The sequence below is a fragment of the Mya arenaria genome, chromosome 2, assembly GCF_026914265.1.
Source record: "Mya arenaria isolate MELC-2E11 chromosome 2, ASM2691426v1".
In the NCBI taxonomy this organism is placed as follows: Eukaryota; Metazoa; Mollusca; class Bivalvia; order Myida; family Myidae; genus Mya; species Mya arenaria.
Genome location: NC_069123.1, coordinates 6,786,789 through 6,807,068, shown reverse-complemented (window position 1 = coordinate 6,807,068; position 20,280 = coordinate 6,786,789). Strand labels below are relative to the sequence as shown.

The 20,280-nt window shown below is 37.0% G+C and overlaps 1 long non-coding RNA gene across 1 annotated transcript; it reads left to right on the top strand.

The window, feature by feature from the left end:
- Positions 1-3,199: 3,199 nt before the first annotated feature.
- Positions 3,200-9,641, top strand: LOC128225194 (uncharacterized). Its single transcript, XR_008259619.1, has 5 exons — positions 3,200-3,306; positions 3,629-3,743; positions 4,785-4,915; positions 6,285-6,385; positions 8,549-9,641. It is a non-coding gene; the product is annotated as an uncharacterized LOC128225194 (long non-coding RNA).
- The last annotated feature ends 10,639 nt before the right edge of the window (positions 9,642-20,280 follow it).

The following is a 20,280-nucleotide window of genomic DNA, read 5'->3' as shown; positions in this document are numbered from 1 at the left end:
GGACACGACAATGACATGTTATACGGTGACGGGAGCACCGACGGACACGGCAATGACATGTTATACAGTGACGGGAGCACCGACGGCACGACAATGACATGTTATACGGTGACGGGAGCACTGACGGACCCGACAATGACATGTTATACGGTGACGGGAGCACTGACGGACCCGACAATGACATGTTATACGGTGACGGGAGCACTGACGGACACGACAATGACATGTTATACGGTGACGGGAGAACTGACGGACACGACAATGACATGTTATACGGTGGCTGGAGCACTGACGGACACGACAATGGCATGTTATACGGTGACGGGAGCACCGACGGACACGACAATGACATGTTATACGGTGACGGGAGCACCGACGGACACGACAATGACATGTTATACGGTGACGGGAGCACCGACGGACACGACAATGACATGTTATACGGTGACGGGAGCACGGTCGGACACGGCAATGACATGTCATACGGTGACGAGAGCACTGACGGACACGACGGTCACATGTTATACGGTGACGGGAGCACCGACGGACACGACAATGACATGTTATACGGTGACGGGAGCACGGACGGACACGGCAATAACATGTTATACGGTGACGGGAGCACTGACGGACACGGCAATGACATGTTATACGGTGACGGGAGCACCGACGGACACGGCAATGACATGTTATACGGTGACGGGAGCACCGACGGACACGACAATGACATGTTATACGGTGACGGGAGCACGGTCGGACACGACAATGACATGTTATACGGTGACGGGAGCACTGACGGACACGACGGTCACATGTTATACGGTGACGGGAGCACGGACGGACACGGCAATGACATGTTATACGGTGACGGGAGCACGGACGGACACGACAATGACATGTTATACGGTGACGGGAGCACGGACGGACACGACAATGACATGTTATACGGTGACGGGAGCACGGACGGACACGACAATGACATGTTATACTGTGACGGGAGCACCGACGGACACGACAATGACATGTTATACGGTGACGGGAGCACCGACGGACACGACAATGACATGTTATACGGTGACGGGAGCACCGACGGACACGACAATGACATGTTATACGGTGACGGGAGCACTGACGGACACGACAATGACATGTTATACGGTGACGGGAGCACTGACGGACACGACAATGACATGTTATACGGTGACGGGAGCACTGACGGACACGACAATGACATGTTATACGGTGACGGGAGCACCGACGGACACGACAATGACATGTTATACGGTGACGGGAGCACCGACGGACACGACAATGACATGTTATACGGTGACTGGAGCACCGACGGACACGACAATGACATGTTATACGGTGACGGGAGCATCGACGGACACGGCAATGACATGTTATACGGTAACGGGAGCACCGACGGACACGACAATGACATGTTATACGGTAACGGGAGCACCGACGGACACGGCAATGACATGTTATACGGTAACGGGAGCACCGACGGACACGACAATGACATGTTATACGGTGACGGGAGCACCGACGGACACGACAATGACATGTTATACGGTGACGGGAGCACCGACGGACACGACAATGACATGTTTTAAGGGGGGTCCCTTATAGAAGATTTAAACTAGGCCTTTAACCACAATACACCAATTTAAACGCTTCCTTCAAATGTGCCTGAACCTTGTTCGATATGAATACTTATACCAAATACATTATCATAATGATGAAGATTTTTTAAAAATCAGAAAACAAGCTATCTTACAAAGTTCAGACAGATACCATACTACATGTGTTATAATTTATATTTGATATAATTACCTTGACAGAACAATATATGTTTTGGTAAACGAGCGCATATTCATGATATTGCTACATGACCACCCCAACTGATGTCGAAATTAATACTGGACGACCCTTTAAGAAAACTTCCAGCCAATACCAACCGAAGAACATCTTTCGCCATAGAAATAATCATGTCGTTGCGAAGAAATAAAACAGAACCTTAACGTACTTAATGGGACTACTTAAACGGAACAGGCGGACATACAGTACAGTGTGTGCATCGGCGTAGCTCCAATAGGCACGGTAGACCCGGGCCTACACTTCGTTTCCAAAAATGAAAAATACAAAACGTCCAAATCTGCAATAATAACTGAAAGGTAAGGGGGTGACAGCTTAATTAACATTCAAGTACACACTACAGGTTAATTAAGCATATTGTGTTATTGTACAGCATAAACAAGACAACAATAAAGTTTAGTGAAGTGCAATATTAAGCTCCAGGTATAAGCTAAAACGCACCATATTCGATCTGGAGAAAAAAAATCCCGGGGGAGGTCACCCAAACCCCCCTACCAAGTGGGCCTATACTTTTTAATAGGCAAAGCTACCCCTCTGAGTGTATACCACGTGATAAATTGCGTCATAAATGCTACGTCGGAAGGCAGCATTTTGCTTCGAATGAAGACTTAAAACAAAGATAACTTCACTTTTTCTGCATCATTTTAAATGACACATAGCGCAGTCTAGGTCTTTTACGGAGCCCCGTCTTCGGCCTTTTACCAGAGTTTGATTGAGAATTTAGTTTCTTAAATCACTTCGACAAACCTTTTCACAATACGGCCGTCTGACGGAGCACTGTCAAAACAATATTATGGAAACCACAGGGGCAGGTTGCGTTGTTTTGACACACCATGCCCCGTCTGGTTTTTTGTTTTAACATTTTTTTATCGATTTTTAGTAAGAAAATGATGTGGTAACTGTAACTTGTGGTAATTGGCAAAAAAAAAAAAAAAAAAAAATTTTTATTTTATTATCTTTGTAAAGGGTGACGACTTGACCCTGAATTTCCATATATTTGCCGTCTAAGAAACGGACGGGGGCATGGTGTGTCCAAACAACGCAACCTGCCCCTGTGGTTTGTACTTCATTGTAAAACATTTGACTGAGTTTTAAAAAATGTATTTCTCTATACTTTCGTTTAAAAAATCTTTTAAAGAAATATTTTATCTACAATAGCACTTTCTTCTTTGGAACAACGCCCCGACAGGACATGTATGTTTAAACGATTTCAAGATGCATTGAATTTGTTATACTCGGTAAGTGTGATGTCGCATGCCTTGCAGGTAATTCCTATGTTTAATGAAGTGTTTGAATACACGCTAAATGGTCACAAAATCTTTACTGCGCATGTGCAAACGGTGTCTTTGGATGTCCCGGCCATTTTGTGTAAATGTTTGAAAAAAAAAACGAATACGTTTTTGGCGTTGGAAAGTAAACATGCTGGTATGTATACTGTAATGACATGCTCAATTAAATTACAGCCTTTTATATCTAAGTCTTGTTAATCTTTGAATTGCAATGAACGTTTTATACATGTACTTTGTATTGTGTGTGAAGGGTTGGGACCACTATTAGATGCAGGTGGGGGTGGGCGGGAGGCTTTCCCCGCTATCTTTTGCGCAAAGACAAAACCACCGCAGTAACCCGGCACTGCGGGGTCACCTGGAAGATAAAAACAAGGCCCATTTACACGGTATACCCCCTGGGGGGCGTGGTTACAATTGACTAGTGCACTAGTGAAAGGTTATTCAAATTATTTTTCCAGACAAAACATCAAGATGTGTGGACACATGGGGAGAAAAGACTCGTGAGATCGGTTGCAGCAGATAGCCTGAGACTTGCTGGTCGCAAACATTTACCTCCTTACTTGCATGTAAAAGGTATGTATTTGTGCTGTGTTGTACAGCTATTTGTTTAATCTTAACTTGTGAGAAAAAGTCACAGCAATGGGCTTGAATCCACAACCACCGGAATAACGGCAGAGAGCTTGAACCCCCAGGTGCTGAAATATCAGCAGATTTTGAACCCACAACTGCTGGAAAACCGGCCAAGAGCTCGAACCCACAACTCACTCACTCATATACCGGTGGTCGGCCATGAGCTTGAACCCACAACCACATGAATACCAGCAAAGAGCTCAAACCCACAACCATAGGAATACTATAGGGGCGCATGAAATGTTGAGCGCATTGTTAAAAAAAATCCCAAATCCCCCTGCCAACACTTAAGAGGGAGGAGTGAAAGTCAAAAGGTTATGCCCCTTCTTACGTCAAATCCAGGACCGCCCCGGAATTGTAATATACCATAAACTATAACTTATACATTCTTCAAAGAAAATAGCTTATAATTTTGGGCTGGGTATGACATGCTATGAAAGCTATGAACTGATGTTTGAACAATTTGAAATTTAGAATTGTTTTATGTCTATATATTTGGAACTTGAGAAATCGAATCATGACGTAAATGCCCGAAAGTGTATGATTTGAAAGTGTAAGATTTGACCAAACGTAACCATGGAAACATCAGAACAAGAACTGCACTCAAGATAAGCTACCATAATATATACCGGTACCATTATTTTTTTTACTTTCATGAAAATGCGTTATAAACGCGGTATCTTTTTAAACATCAGCTAGCGAGAACCTTGTGTGTATCAATGTTTATGTAATAGTTAGATAACATGAAGTAAACTCTTAATAATTAAGAATGGGCAGAATGACTATAGCGAAGGAGCCTTTGTTAATCATTAAGATATCACTTCAGGTCATTTAACTGACTTGGAATACAACCTCATTGGCTAACACAATGTAAGTTTGTCGTTTTCTCACACAAACATGTATACACATTGATGACCAGCCTGGCATAATAAAGATAAAGTGTTCAACATGTATTCTGCAAATAATGCTATTTTTTCCTGACAGAAAAATGTATCCTGAAAGCGGAAGTCAATACTGACCCGGAGGGCCGCGATGCTTATCTTGCGCGATCGAGGGTAACCTGAATATCATTATAGCCACACGAACAGAGCGACAAGGGGCTGGATTGGATTGATGTAAAAAAACAACCTTTATTATTTACACAGATTATATGATGATGATGATATTGATGATGATCATAATGCTTGTCTTGTCGCAATATTTAATTAATTATTACTGCTTCTAATGTCATCATAATTTTTTTTTCATGCACCTTTCAAGAAATACTGCTTTTACTCTCCTCAGAACTATTTTAAGACTGATTTGACTATTAAAGCTGCACTCTCACAGATTGAAGGTTTTGACAACTTTATTTTACTTTTTGTCTTAGAACGAGGCATTTTTTGCGAAAACCCATGAAAACCACTTATATAAGACTGCTGACAAAAAACTACATTGCAGATATTTATATTTGAGTTAAATTTTTTGATGTTTTATGCATTTTTCTTAAACCGTTAATAACGGTTTAACACACACAAAAAAAATTAATCCTGAACGGAAATATGAACATCTACTATCTGATTATTTGTGAGCAATCTTTTATCACTGGTTTGCAAATATTTACGCGAAAATTGGCTCATTCCAAGACAAACAATAAAAAAGTTGTCAAAACGGTAAATCTGTGAGAGTGCAGCTTTAACATAATCTGAATCACTGCGCATATCCATGACAACCACGAATTATCACATATCCATACACATCTATTTTCACTACGCACAAAAGAGTTCCAGCAAAAAAATACATTTTTACTTAATTTTTAAAACTTCTTTTCCCCAAAACACCCTACGCTCGGGTCGGGATGAACCTATCTTACACTCTCGGCCATGGAAGATACGTATAGTCCTGCTCTGTCTGACCTTCCTTTCTTCACACATGTGGTATAACTCATAAACTACTTGGTTAAAGTGACACTCTTATTCGAAATCAATACATACACAAGTATGTAAAACAAACATAAATTTTGAGTGATACACCGTCTTCTACTTACTAAATAATGCGTTTATAGAATATATTAATTACTATTAACAATATTATAACTGTGAATTTAATAGCTGTAATCGCGAAAATATTACATGATTGCCATGGACCCACAAGGGGACATGATGCCCTCTTGACCCCCAGCAAAATTCTTTTCTCTTTTTTGTAACTCAGCCATTCTCATGCCTGGATTGGTGAATGCTAAAATATTTACTGCGATCTACTACGGTCTCATAAGGTAGCAATACCGTGTTTTCCTTTATAAGTATCATTGTTTTTCGACATTTATTCATCCTTTTTGGTATATTAAAACAATTGTGATAAATGTGTTAGATCTTGTTTTAGTGCATCTTTAAAATTGAATAGTGGTGTGAAAATATATTAATAAAACAGATTGGAATAGCAGTAACTTGTTTCGTAACGTAGGTTTAACAATTTTTATACTGCAAATAACACTATGGTTTTCAGAAAAGATCCTCAATTCCTGGAGCCAGAACAGTCTTGCCGGATGTCTGAATATCACCATAGAAACAAGAAAAGGGCAACAAGTGGCTGGATTGGAGAGAGATGTAATAATAACTTCATTATATACATAAATTGTATGATTGATGATGATGATGATAATGATGATGATGGAATTTTCATGATGTATTATGAGGATGAAGATGATGAGAGTATATGATGTATAACTATTTTCCTACTGATGATGATGATGATGATGATGATGATGATAAGGATGATGATGACGACGACGACGACGACGACGACGACGTCAAACATGGTGATGACGTCAATGGTGTTGATGGTATTGCATAAAGTCACTACTAAGTTTGACCGTCTGTCCGTCTATGGGTTCGTCCGTCCGTCCATAAAATGTTTTCAATACAAAGGTTAATATCTCAGCTACTTGATGTATTGCATTGAGACTTTATACAATGGTACTCGACCATCCAACCTACTTAATTAACAAAGTAAGATAACTCTAGTTTGCATTTAATGCAAATAATTTCCCTCTTTTTATTATTCGACATAGAAACTATGGTTAAGGTTTTAGCACACATAGGTTAATATCTCAGCAACTACTTGATGTATTGCATTGAGACTTCATACAATGGTACTCAACCATCCAACCTACTTAATTAACCAAGTAGGATAACTCTAGTTTGCATTTAATGCAAATAATTTCCCTCTTTTTATAATTCGACATAGAAACTATGGTTAAGGTTTTAGCACACATAGGTTAATATCTCAGCAACTACTTGATGTATTGCATTGAGACTTCATACAATGGTACTCAACGATCCAACCTACTTAATTAACCAAGTAGGATAACTCTAGTTTGCATTTAATGCAAATAATTTTCCTCTTTTTATTATTCGACATAGAAACTATGGTTAAGGTTTTAGCACACATAGGTTAATATCTCAGCAACTATTTGATGTATTGCATTGAGACTTTATACAATGGTACTCGACCATCTAACCTACTTAATTAACAAAGTAGGATAACTCTAGTTTGCATTTAATGCAAATAATTTCCCTCTTTTTATTATTCGACATAGAAACTATGGTTAAGGTTTTAGCACACATAGGTTAATATCTCAGCAACTACTTGATGTATTGCATTGAGACTTTATACAATGGTACTCGACCATCTAACCTACTTAATTAACAAAGTAAGATAACTCTAGTTTGCATTTAATGCAAATAATTTATCTCTATTAATTATTCAACATAGAAATTTTGGTTAAGGTTTTGTATGTAAGCACACGTAGGTTAATATCTCAGCAACTACTTGATGTATTGCATTGAGACTTTATACAATGGGACTCAACCATCCAACCTACTTGAATAACCAAGTTAGATAACTATAGTTTTCATTTATTCAAATAATGGCCCTTTTGTATTCGACATAGAAATTCTGGTTAAGGTTTTGCATGTTAGCACACATAGGTTAATATCTCAGCAACTACTTGATGTATTGCATTGAGACTTTATACAATGGTACTCATCCACTCAACCTACTTGAATAACCAAGTTAGATAATTGTATTTGGCAAGAAATGGCCCTTTATTATTGGACTTAGAAATTCTGGTTAAAATTTTCATGTTACCACATTTATATTAATATCTCAGCAAATACATCATGTATTGCATTCAAATTTTAAATCTAATTTTACAGTGATCCATGCATGTTTTGCCTAAACTTTTCAATCCTTACACTGAAAAACGACAGAATAGTCGAGCAGGCTGTCTCTGTGACAGCTCTTGTTTCTATGATAATACGCTAAAAAGAATATGCATAGAATACACCAAAATACTAGTACACTATTTACAACTATATGTCAATCAAGGGAGTACACCCAAACCCCCATATCAGTGTAAACCCTATTTGTCGGAGTGTGGAAGGGTATGGGAGGGGTGGATGCACTTATGATCCCTAAAATTATGGGCAAGCTGCTCAATGATTCCATAATCCGAATCATTCCTTAATTGTTTTCCTTGCAGAATATTCTGCATTTTGTGTTCTTTTGGTTTCAAACATTTAGCTTAAATAATTATTACATACACGTTTGAACACATTATCATGAGGCATTTAAGTAAAACGCGCCCTGAAAATAGATTAAGATAGCATATTCATTTGAAAAGGTTCCTTTGTTTCAGTGATATCTTTGTCAAGCAATGTTGAGCGTTGTTGTTTATACATGTATATATGAAGATTATTTTGTTTCAGCTGAAGAATAACCCTAGATGAAACTGTGCTGCAGAATAACCCTAGATGAAACTGTGCTGCAGAATAACCCTAGATGAAACAGTACTGCAGAATAACCCTAGATGAAACTGTGCTGCAGAATAACCCTAGATGAAACAGTACTGCAGAATAACCCTAGATGAAACTGCGCTGCAGAATAACCCTAGATGAAACTGTACTGCAGAATAACCCTAGATGAAACTGCGCTGCAGAATAACCCTAGATGAAACTGCGCTGCAGAATAACCCTAGATGAAACTGCGCTGCAGAATAACCCTAGATGAAACTGTGCTGCAGAATAACCCTAGATGAAACTGTACTGCAGAATAACCCTTGATGAAACAGCGCTGCAGAATAACGATAGATGAAACTGCGCTGGAGATTTAGGCTTGATGAATCTGCATTCTTTGTATGCTGAAAGAATGTTAAAAGCGTGGTTTTACTGTGTGTTATAATTCATGACATTAAGTGTCTATTTGTAATTAAAGAAATCAGAGATTATCCAATGAAATCCATGTTTTTAGCTCACCTGTCACGTAGTGACAAGGTGAGCTTTTGTGATCACTCGTCGTCCGTCCGTCCGTCCGTCCGTCCGTTCACAATTGCTTGTGAACACAATAGAGGTCACAATTTTGACCTAATCTTTATGAAACTTGGTCAGACTGATCATCTCTATAAAATCTAGGTCAAGTTCGATATTGGGTCATCTGGGGTCAAAAACTAGGTCACTAGGTCAATTAGTAGAAAAACCTTGTGAACACAATAGAGGTCACAATTTTAGCCTAATCTCAATGCAATTTGGTCAGAATGGTCATCTCTATAAAATCTAGGTCAAGTTCGATATTGGGTCATCCGCGGTCAATAATTAGGTCACTAGGTCAATTAGTAGAAAAACCTTGTGAACACAATAGAGGTCACAATTTTAGCCTAATCTCAATGCAACTTGGTCAGAATGATCATCTCTATAAAATGTAGGTCAAGTTCGATATTGGGTCATCCGCGGTCAACAACTAGGTCACTAGGTCAATTAGTACAAAAACCTTGTGAACACAATAGAGGTCACAATTTTAGCCTAATCTCAATGCAATTTGGTCAGAATAATCATCTCTATAAAATCTAGGTCAAGTTCGATATTGGGTCATCTGCAGTCAATAACTAGGTCACTAGGTCAATTATTAGAAAAACCTTGTGAACACAACAGAGGTCACAATTTTGACCTAATCTTTATGAAACTTGGTCAGACTGATCATCTCTATGAAATCTAGGTCAAGTTCGATATTGGGTCATCTGGGGTCAAAAACTAGGTCAGTAGGTCAATTAGTAGAAATACCTTGTGAACACAATAGAGGTCACAATTTTAGCCTAATCTCAATTCAACTTGGTCAGAATGATCATCTCTATAAAATCTAGGTCAAGTTCGATATTGGGTCATCCGCGGTCAATAACTAGGTCACTAGGTCAATTAGTAGAAAAACCTTGTGAACACAATAGAGGTCACAATTTTAGCCTAATCTCAATGCAAATTGGTCAGAATGATCATCGCTGTAAAATGTAGGTCAAGTTTGATATTGGGTCATTCACGGTCAATAACTAGGTCACTAGGTCAATTAGTACAAAAACCTTGTGAACACAATAGAGGTCACAATTTTAGCCTAATCTCAATGCAACTTGGTCAGAATAATCATCTCTATAACATCTAGGTCAAGTTCGATATTGGGTCAATTACCGTCAATAACTAGGTCACTAGGTCAATTAGTAGAAAAACCTTGTGAACACAATAGAGGTCACAATTTTAGGCTAATCTTAATGCAACTTGGTCAGAATGATCATCTCTATAAAATCTGGGTCAAGTTCGATATTGGGTCATACGCAGTCAATAACTAGGTCACTAGGTCAATTATTAGAAAAACCTTGTGAACAAAATAGAGGTCACAATTTTAGCCTTATCTTAATGAAACTTGGTCAGAATGATCATCCTAACATAAGCTAGGTCAAGTTCCATATTGGGTCAACCCAGGTCAAAAACTAGGTCACTAGGTCAATTAGTAGAAAAACCTTGTGAACACAATAGAGGTCACAATTTTAGCCTAATCTCAATGCAACTTGGTCAGAATGATCATCTCTATAAAATGTAGGTCAAGTTCGATATTGGGTCATCCGCGGTCAACAACTAGGTCACTAGGTCAATTAGTACAAAAACCTTGTGAACACAATAGAGGTCACAATTTTAGCCTAATCTCAATGCAAGTTGGTCAGAATAATCATCTCTATAAAATCTAGGTCAAGTTCGATATTGGGTCATCCGCAGTCAATAACTAGGTCACTAGGTCAATTATCAGAAAAACCTTGTGAACACAACAGAGGTCACAATTTTGACCTAATCTTTATGAAACTTGGTCAGACTGATCATCTCTATGAAATCTAGGTCAAGTTCGATATTGGGTCATCTGGGGTCAAAAACTAGGTCAGTAGGTCAATTAGTAGAAATACCTTGTGAACACATTAGAGGTCACAATTTTAGCCTAATCTCAATGCAACTTGGTCAGAATGATCATCTCTATAAAATTTAGGTCAAGTTCGATATTGGGTCATCCGCGGTCAATAACTAGGTCACTAGGTCAATTAGTAGAAAAACCTTGTGAACACAATAGAGGTCACAATTTTAGCCTAATGTTAATGCAACTTGGTCAGAATGATCATCTCTATAAAATCTGGGTCATGTTCGATATTGGGTCATCCGCAGTCAATAACTAGGTCACTAGGTCAGATATTAGAAAAACCTTATGAACAGAATGGAGGTCACAATTTTAGCCTAATCTTTATGCAACTTGGTCAGAATGATCATCTCTATAAAATTTAGGTCAAGTTCGATATTGGGTCATCCGCGGTCAATAACTAGGTCACTAGGTCAGATAGTAAAAAAACCTTGTGAACACAATAGAGGTCACAATTTTAGCCTAATCTCAATGCAACTTGGTCAGAATGATCATCTCTATAAAATCTAGGTCAAGTTCGATATTGGGTCAATTACCGTCAATAACTAGGTCACTAGGTCAATTAGTAGAAAAACCTTGTGAACACAATAGAGGTCACAATTTGAGCCTAATGTTAATGCAACTTGGTCAGAATGATCATCTCTATAAAATCTGGGTCATGTTCGATATTGGGTCATCCGCGGTCAATAACTAGGTCACTAGGTCAGATATTAGAAAAACCTTATGAACACAATAGAGGTCACAATTTTAGCCTAATCTTAATGCAACTTGGTCAGAATGATCATTTCTATAACATCTAGGTCAAGTTCGATATTGGGTCAATTACCGTCAATAACTAGGTCACTAGGTCAATTAGTAGAAAAACCTTGTGAACACAATAGAGGTCACAATTTTAGCCTAATGTTAATGCAACTTGGTCAGAATGATCATCTCTATAAAACCTGGGTCATGTTCGATATTGGGTCATCCGCGGTCAATAACTAGGTCACTAGGTCAGATATTAGAAAAACCTTATGAACACAATAGAGGTCACAATTTTAGCCTAATCTTAAAGCAACTTGGTCAGAATGATCATTTCTATAACATCTAGGTCAAGTTCGACATTGGTCCATCCGCGGTCAATAACTAGGTCACTAGGTCAATTAGTAAAAAAAACCTTGTGAACACAATAGAGATCACAATTTTAGCCTAATCTTAATGAAACTTGGACAGAATGATCATCTTAACATATGCTAGGTCAGGTTCGATATTGGGTCAACCCGGGTCACTAGGGGCCATACTTTTCATTGGATCTTTATGATTATAGGTCAGAATGTTCACTTTATTTAGCAAAGCTACAGGTGAGCGATACAGGGCCATTATGGCCCTCTTGTTAAATTTGGTGATGTATCAAAATTAATAACAATGGTTTTAAAATATAAAATAAAGTTAAGATTAAAAAAAGATGCAAAGATCAAAAAAGCAAATTGTTTTGGCAACTTAATTAAAAAACCCAACAAATAGACGTTTTCTAAATTTATATTATAGAGGAATGGGTTTGATGTAAAATTTTAAACTTGTACACTATTGAGATGTGGCGTCTTTCGAAAGGCAAGGCGTCTATTCTTTAAAGATGAACTGTCAGTGAATTGCACCAACATGCATGTACACTAAAGTCTTATTCTCAAACCCTTCTATTCACTGACAAAACACTTCTTTTGTTTGAATAGAAGTTTGAATTATCCATGTTCAATATATCTTTTGTATAATGGTTTTTTAATCTCTCGGAAATAAAAAATATATAGCACAATATTTTTAGCTCACCAGAGCATGAAGTGCTCAAGGTGAGCTATTGTGATCGGTCTTTGTCCGTCCGTCCGTCAACAATTGATTAAAAAACATCTCCTCTGAAACTACATGGCCAAATTCAATGAAACTTTACAGGAAGCTTCCTTGGGGGACCCTCTACAAAAATACAACAAGGGGTCACGATTGATCAACAACAACAGCAACAACAAAAAAATGGGTGACTTGTCTTGCTTTAAAAAAAAACATGTCCTCTGAAACTACCAGTCCAAATTCAATGAAACTTTACAAAGGCTTTCTTGGGTGACCCTCTACAAAAACAAAACAAGGGGTCACGATTGATCAACAACAACAACAAAATGGCTGACTTCCTGTTTTGCTTTAAAAAACATCTCTAAAACTACCAGTCCAAATTCAATGAAACTTTACAGGAAGCTTTCTTGGGTAACCTTCTAAAAAAATACAACAAGGGGTCGCGATTTATCAGCAACAACAACAATCTGACCAACTTCCTGTTTTGCTTTAAAAAACATCTCCATGAACCTACAAGGCAAAATTCACTGAAACTTTACAGGAAGCATCATTGCGTGACCCTCTACAAAAATACAACAAGGCATTTAGATTGATCAACAAAAACAACAACAAAATAGCCGATTGTTTTGCTTTAAAAAAATCTCTGAAACTACCAGGCCCAATTCAATGAAACTTTACAAGTAGCTTCATTGCATGACCCTTTACAAATATAAAACAAGGCATCATCATCAGTTAAGATATGTTTAAATTGCAACATTTTTATTAATGCTTTATCACAGAGTTGTGGCCCTTTTCTTAGGTGAGCATTTTAGGGGCATCATGGCCCTCTTGTTTGGTTTTGCAATATTTGATATATCGCAAATTTTAAAACATGCGTAGTATGTTTTGAAATGTTTAATAATTATGTTTTGGTATGCAATAGCTTGTTAAAATGATGATATATATATGTATTACATACATGTATATTAAATGTTGTGCTACATGTATGGGTTTTATCTATTAAATGAACAAAGAAGTGTTTAATTCATTATTAATGAAGATTCGTCATAAAAATGCTGCAAACAGTATTTACGTCACCATAAATTGAGGTCACATTAAACACAATCCACGTCATCAGTGTGAGCGTTTGATTCAACACAACCAATTCATACGTCATCTTAATTTGAAGTCACATGGTACACACTAAAAAGGTCATCAAAATCTGTTTCATTTGATGTTGTGATAAATAACTACGTCACCACAATTTCAGGTCACGTGGTACAAATTAAGTCATCAGAATATGCGTACAAAAGTAGACAACTTTCGCCTACGTCACCATAATTTGAAGTCACGTGATACACAATAAAATTACGTCATTAGAATATGCGTAAAATAGTACACACATATTGCCTACGTTGCAACAATTTAAGGTCACATGATACACAAGAAAATAACGTCATCAGAATATGCGTATAATAGTACAAAATTTTTGCCTACGTCATCACAATTTGAGGTCACGTGGTACACATGAAAATACCTTCATCAGAACACACCTTTTGCCTACGTCACCACAATTTGAGGTCACGTGGTACACAAGAAAATTACGTCATCAAAATATGCGTATAATAGTACACATTTTTTGCCTACGTCAGCACAATTTGAGGTCACGTGGTACACATGAAAATACCGTCATCAGAACACACCTTTTGCCTACGTCACCACAATTTGAGGTCACGTTGTACACAAGAAAATTACGTCATCAGAATATGCGTATAATAGTACACGATTTTTGCCTACGTCACCACAATTTGAGGTCACGTGGTACACATGAAAATTACGTCATCAGAATACAATTTTTGCCTACGTCACCACAATTTGAGGTCACGTGGTACACAAGAAAATTACGTCATCAGAACACAATTTTTTCCTACGTCACAATTTGAGGTCACGTGGTACACATGAAAATTACGTCATCAGAATACAATTTTTGCCTACGTCACCACAATTTGAGGTCACGTGGTACACAAGAAAATTACGTCATCAGAACACAATTTTTTCCTACGTCACAATTTGAGGTCACGTGGTACACAATAAAATTACGTCATCAGAATATGCGTATAATAATACACAATTTTTGCCTACGTCACAACAATTTGAGGTCACGTGGTACACATGAAAATTACGTCATCAGAACACGATTTTTGCCTACGTCACCACAATTTGAGGTCACGTGGTACACATGAAAATTACGTCATCAGAATACAATTTTTGCCTACGTCACCACAATTTGAGGTCACGTGGTACACAAGAAAATTACGTCATCAGAACACAATTTTTTCCTACGTCACAATTTGAGGTCACGTGGTACACAATAAAATTACGTCATCAGAATATGCGTATAATAATACACAATTTTTGCCTACGTCACCACAATTTGAGGTCACGTGGTACACATGAAAATTACGTCATCAGAACACAATTTTTGCCTACGTCACCACAATTTGAGGTCACGTGATACACAAGAAAATTACGTCATCAGAATATACGTAAAATAGTACAGAACTTTTGCCTACGTCACCACAAATTGAGGTAAATTGTACACATAAAAATTACGTCATCAGAATATACGTAAAATAGTACACACCTTTTGCGTACGTCACCATAATTTGAGGTCACGTGGTACATATGAACATTACGTCATCAGAACACAACTCTTGCCTACGTCACCACAATTTGAGGTCACGTGATACACATGAAAATTACGTCATTAGAATATGCGAAAAAAGTACACAACTTTTGCCTACGTCACCACAATTTGAGGTCATGTGGTAAACATGAAAATTACGTCATCAGAACACAACTTTTGCCTACGTCACCACAATTTGAGGTCACGTAGTACACAAGAAAATTACGTCATCAGAATATGCGTAAAATAGTTCATAACTTAGGCATACGTCACCACAATTTGAGGTCACGTGGTATACAATAATGTCATCAGAATTTGTGAAACGTTTTACAGTCTTTATACCTACGTCAACACAATTTGAGGTCCTGTGGAACACAAAAAAAATCACCTACAGTATTGAGGTCCACGATTGATGCCTACACAATTGAAGTCACATGGTACACATGAAAATAACGTCATCAGAATATGGTTAAAATATACGTAGGTAACATGTCAATATATTTAACGTGAAGCATTTTTTAAAACATTTATTTCTTTTAAACTATACATATCATTTAATTTCACAAATATTTTCTTCCTCAAGCAAAATCACACATGGTTTGTCAGTAAAAGTAATTCTTATGCCATTTCAATGCATATTATGCCAGGGGTGTAGCCAGCGTTACGCACGTGCGTAACATCAATTGGAAAAATGAAAAAAAAAATATTAAAAAAATGGCCAAACATGGCATAAAGTCGAGAGCTAAGCTATACATAAGTATTGACATCAGAATAAAGGGAAGATCAGCTATGGAAAGCATTGTTTCTCTGTGCTAGATAGCTTACAGAGGCTAAAAAATCACTTGGTAACTACAGTCGGCGGCCTCGAACCTATAAATCCCCCTAAATACACGTTAGTGCTCAAAATGTTCCATTTTTCTATTTTTTCCCTATAGTTCCCATACCCTCCCACATTTGTGCGTAACATTCAGTAAAGCCTGGCTACGCCCCTGTATGCACACTACACAAATGAAAATTGTGTTTGCCTATAATCCACATCCTTTGTTCTGAAAATGTTCTATTCAACATGTGTTTATGTCACCGAATATAAGTGTGTCATATTTAAAGAAACAGGCGCCTGCCTCTCCAAAGACACCACATCTCAATAGTGTATTACTTTAAAATTGATGCCTGTTTACATATATATCATATTAAAATCGTTTTTGAATGTAAACAAATACATTATTATTTCGTAGTGAATATATGAATAAACAAAACAGGCCAGTAATTAAATATAAGTCAAAGATTTTGGTGCAATATTTCAAATATTAAATAGTTCATATTTGATAACTTATATTTAAAAAAAGTTTAGTAGACCGATAATTTTTTCTTTAAATATTTTTTTCAACAAGTTCCAAATCCAATTATGGAGCTAAACGTTATTTCGACTTTGAATAACCTAATCAATATTAATAATCATGCAATGTGACATCAGAAACTGTAGGGGCAGAAGGGCTTAGCAGGTGTCCATTTGGTCTTACAGCTGTGACGTCAGCAACAAAGGGTCGCGTCACGCGAGGGGAGATGTTTGCAAGAACCTGAAGAGAAAATGATTATATGGTAACTATAGCTATTATAATGTATGTGATTTACACTTTATATAAAGTATCACTGAGGATGATGTATGATCCTTGAATGCCCCTATCATAGTGAGAAGGCATCAATTAACAATTATTATAGAAATCTTTCAAGAACATGTAGTATATTTCTGTATTGAAGTGAACACCTGAAAGGTTTATAAAGTTTTATTACAGACACAAATGATAATGACAGAATGTATGATTAGTGGGCAGTATTTGCTTTTTACTACGATTTGGGTTTATGTTAAAATGCTTATAGAATAGCAAGTGAATTAAGTTTTTGAAATGTTTATACCATGCATACCAGTATTATGATGTGATACTCTTCAGTCAGCATGCGACACGTATTCTGACTAAGTTTCATAACAATTGGATAGAAACTATTGACTTTATGACGGGGAGTTCGTTCTTCTAATAGTTGGACTAGTGACCTAGTTTTGAAATGATGTGACTCATATTCATAATTGTTAAAGACAACCTGCAGATAAGTATTATGACGAAGTTTCTTAATAATTGGAAAAAAACAACATTTAATTAACGGTGACGGGACTTTCTTCTTCTAGGATTTGACCAAGTGACCTAGTTTTAAGCTGAGGTGACCCATTTTCAAAATTGTTTTAGACAACCTGCAGACATGTATTCTGACCAAGTTTCAGAACAATTGAATAGGAACTATTGAATTTATTATGACGAGATTTTTTCGTCTTTTAGGATTTGATATAGTTACCTAGCTTTTGAGCTGAGGTGACCCATATTAAGAATTCTTGGAGACAACCTGCAGACAAGTATTCTGAATAAGTTTCATTACTATTCGATAAAATCTTTGAAGGATTTATTTCTCTTCACATATAAAGTGATCTTGTGACCTTGTTTTTTACCTGAATTGACCATATTCATAATTGTTTATTTAAAACAACGTGCATGTAAATATCCTGACCAAGTTTCATAACCATTGGATAGAAACTACTGAATTTATTTCACGAGAAAATTTTCTTAGATTTGACATAGTGACCTACTTTTTAACCTGAGGTGACCTATTTTTAAAATTCTTGATAACAACATGCAGACAAATATTTTGACCTAGCCTCATAACAATTGGACAAAAACTATTCAATTTTTCAACTGTTTTCTCTTATTCCAAAATTTAACCTTGTGGCCTAGTTATAGACCTAAGGTCATCGATATTCATAAGATTTTAAGACAACATGCAAATAAGTATTGGAAGTTTCAAAACATTTAGATAACAAGAGCCGTCGTAAGACAGCGCGCTCGACTACGCCGCTTTGACTTAGAAGTAAATACAATCGATATTAAGTTTGGTCTCTTTATGTCAAACCTAACTTAAATTATTCGATACGTAAGGTCACTTTGATGTTGCCCTCCCACCAGCCCGCGCGAACAATGACACAAGTCATTAAAATAACTTGATTTCCCATTATTGAAATGTGGTTAAGAATTATATTACAAATATGCCTTTCAAAAGAAATTAAAAAAACAACAAAAAACAAGGGCCATAATTTGTATTTAGGGTTAAAATGGAGTTATGTTTCTTGTGTAAGATGGTGGTAAATAATTTTTAATTTTATACAGTGCTTTGAATGAACTGTATAGAATGTGTTTTTTGATTAAAATCCCAACTTGCCCTTATTGTACTGGCCTTAAACTTTAACCTAATTCAATCAGGGGCCATAACTTGTATTAAGGATATGGAGTTATGTAACCTCATTGTGTGATGGTCCTGAACAATTGTGTGAAGTATCAAGTCAAATGAATGAAGGGTATAGAAGTAATTAATAAATATCCCAACCTGCCCTAAAACTTTAACCTAAGTTCCATAGTTAATCAGGGGCCATAATTTGTATAAAAGATAATATGGAATTATCTAACCTCATTATGTTATGGCTCTGAACAACTGTGTGAAGTATAAAGTCAATTGAATGAATGGTATTGGAGTTTTAAGTGAAAATCCCAACTGTGTGAAGTATTAAGTCAATTGAATGAAGGGTATTGAACTTATAAGTGAAATCCCAACTTGCCCTAAAACTTTAACCCGACACCGACGCCGAGGCGAGGAGTATAGCCTACCTTTTCTTCGAATAGTCGAGCTAAAAACTATTGAATTTTAGACAAGGATTTTTATCTCTAAGATTTGACCTAGTGATCTAGTTTTTGATCTGAGGTGACCCGCGATCATAAGTGTTCAAAACAACGTACAGACAATAAATTTAATCAAGTTGCATAACAATTGGATCATAACAGACAGCGCGCTCGACTACGCCGCTTTGACTTAGAAGTGAATACAATAACAAAGTAATATGTGCCTGTCAAACGCAATAAAAAATCAAATTAAAAAGTGAACAAGAATCGCGATGTGACAATACTGGGTTTTTAATGATTGGCAGAAGGGATTCAGTTTCAACTGCTTTCTTCTATTTTTTGTAACAGTGACGTTGATCCTAAAGCCCCAGATACAATCCCATGGAAGTCCTCCATAAACTCTACATATCAAGTTTGGTCACAGTATGTTAACCATAACTTAAGTTATTCAGTACCAAACAGTAATCTATTTTAGTAACGGTGACCTTGACCCTAGGGAGCCAAAAGGCAATCCAATCAAAGCTCTTGTCCTATATACCAAGTTTGGTCACACTATGTCAACCTTTACTTGAGATATTCAGAACTAACCATATTCTATTTTTAGCAACAGTGACCTTGACCTAGACCATAACACAATCCCAGGAAAAGTCTCTTTAAACTCCTCTATATACCAAGTTTGGTCACAATATGTAGACCCTTACTAAAGTTAATCAATACCAACCATTGTTCTATTAATAGTAACTTTGACCTTGACCTTTATCCTAGGGGCCTCATACACATTCCCTTAAAAGGTCTCTATAAACTCTTCGTATATACCAAGTTTGGTCACTTTATGTCAAACCTAGCTAAAAGTATTCGATACATCAGGTGACTTCGACGCTGCCCTCAAACCAGCCCGCTCACACAATGACGCAAGTCATTCAAATCACTTTTTTCCCTATATGAAAACCTTGATAGAATATAAAAATATGCCTGTTTAAAGAAATTAAAAGGAATATAAAAAAAATCAAGGGCCATAATT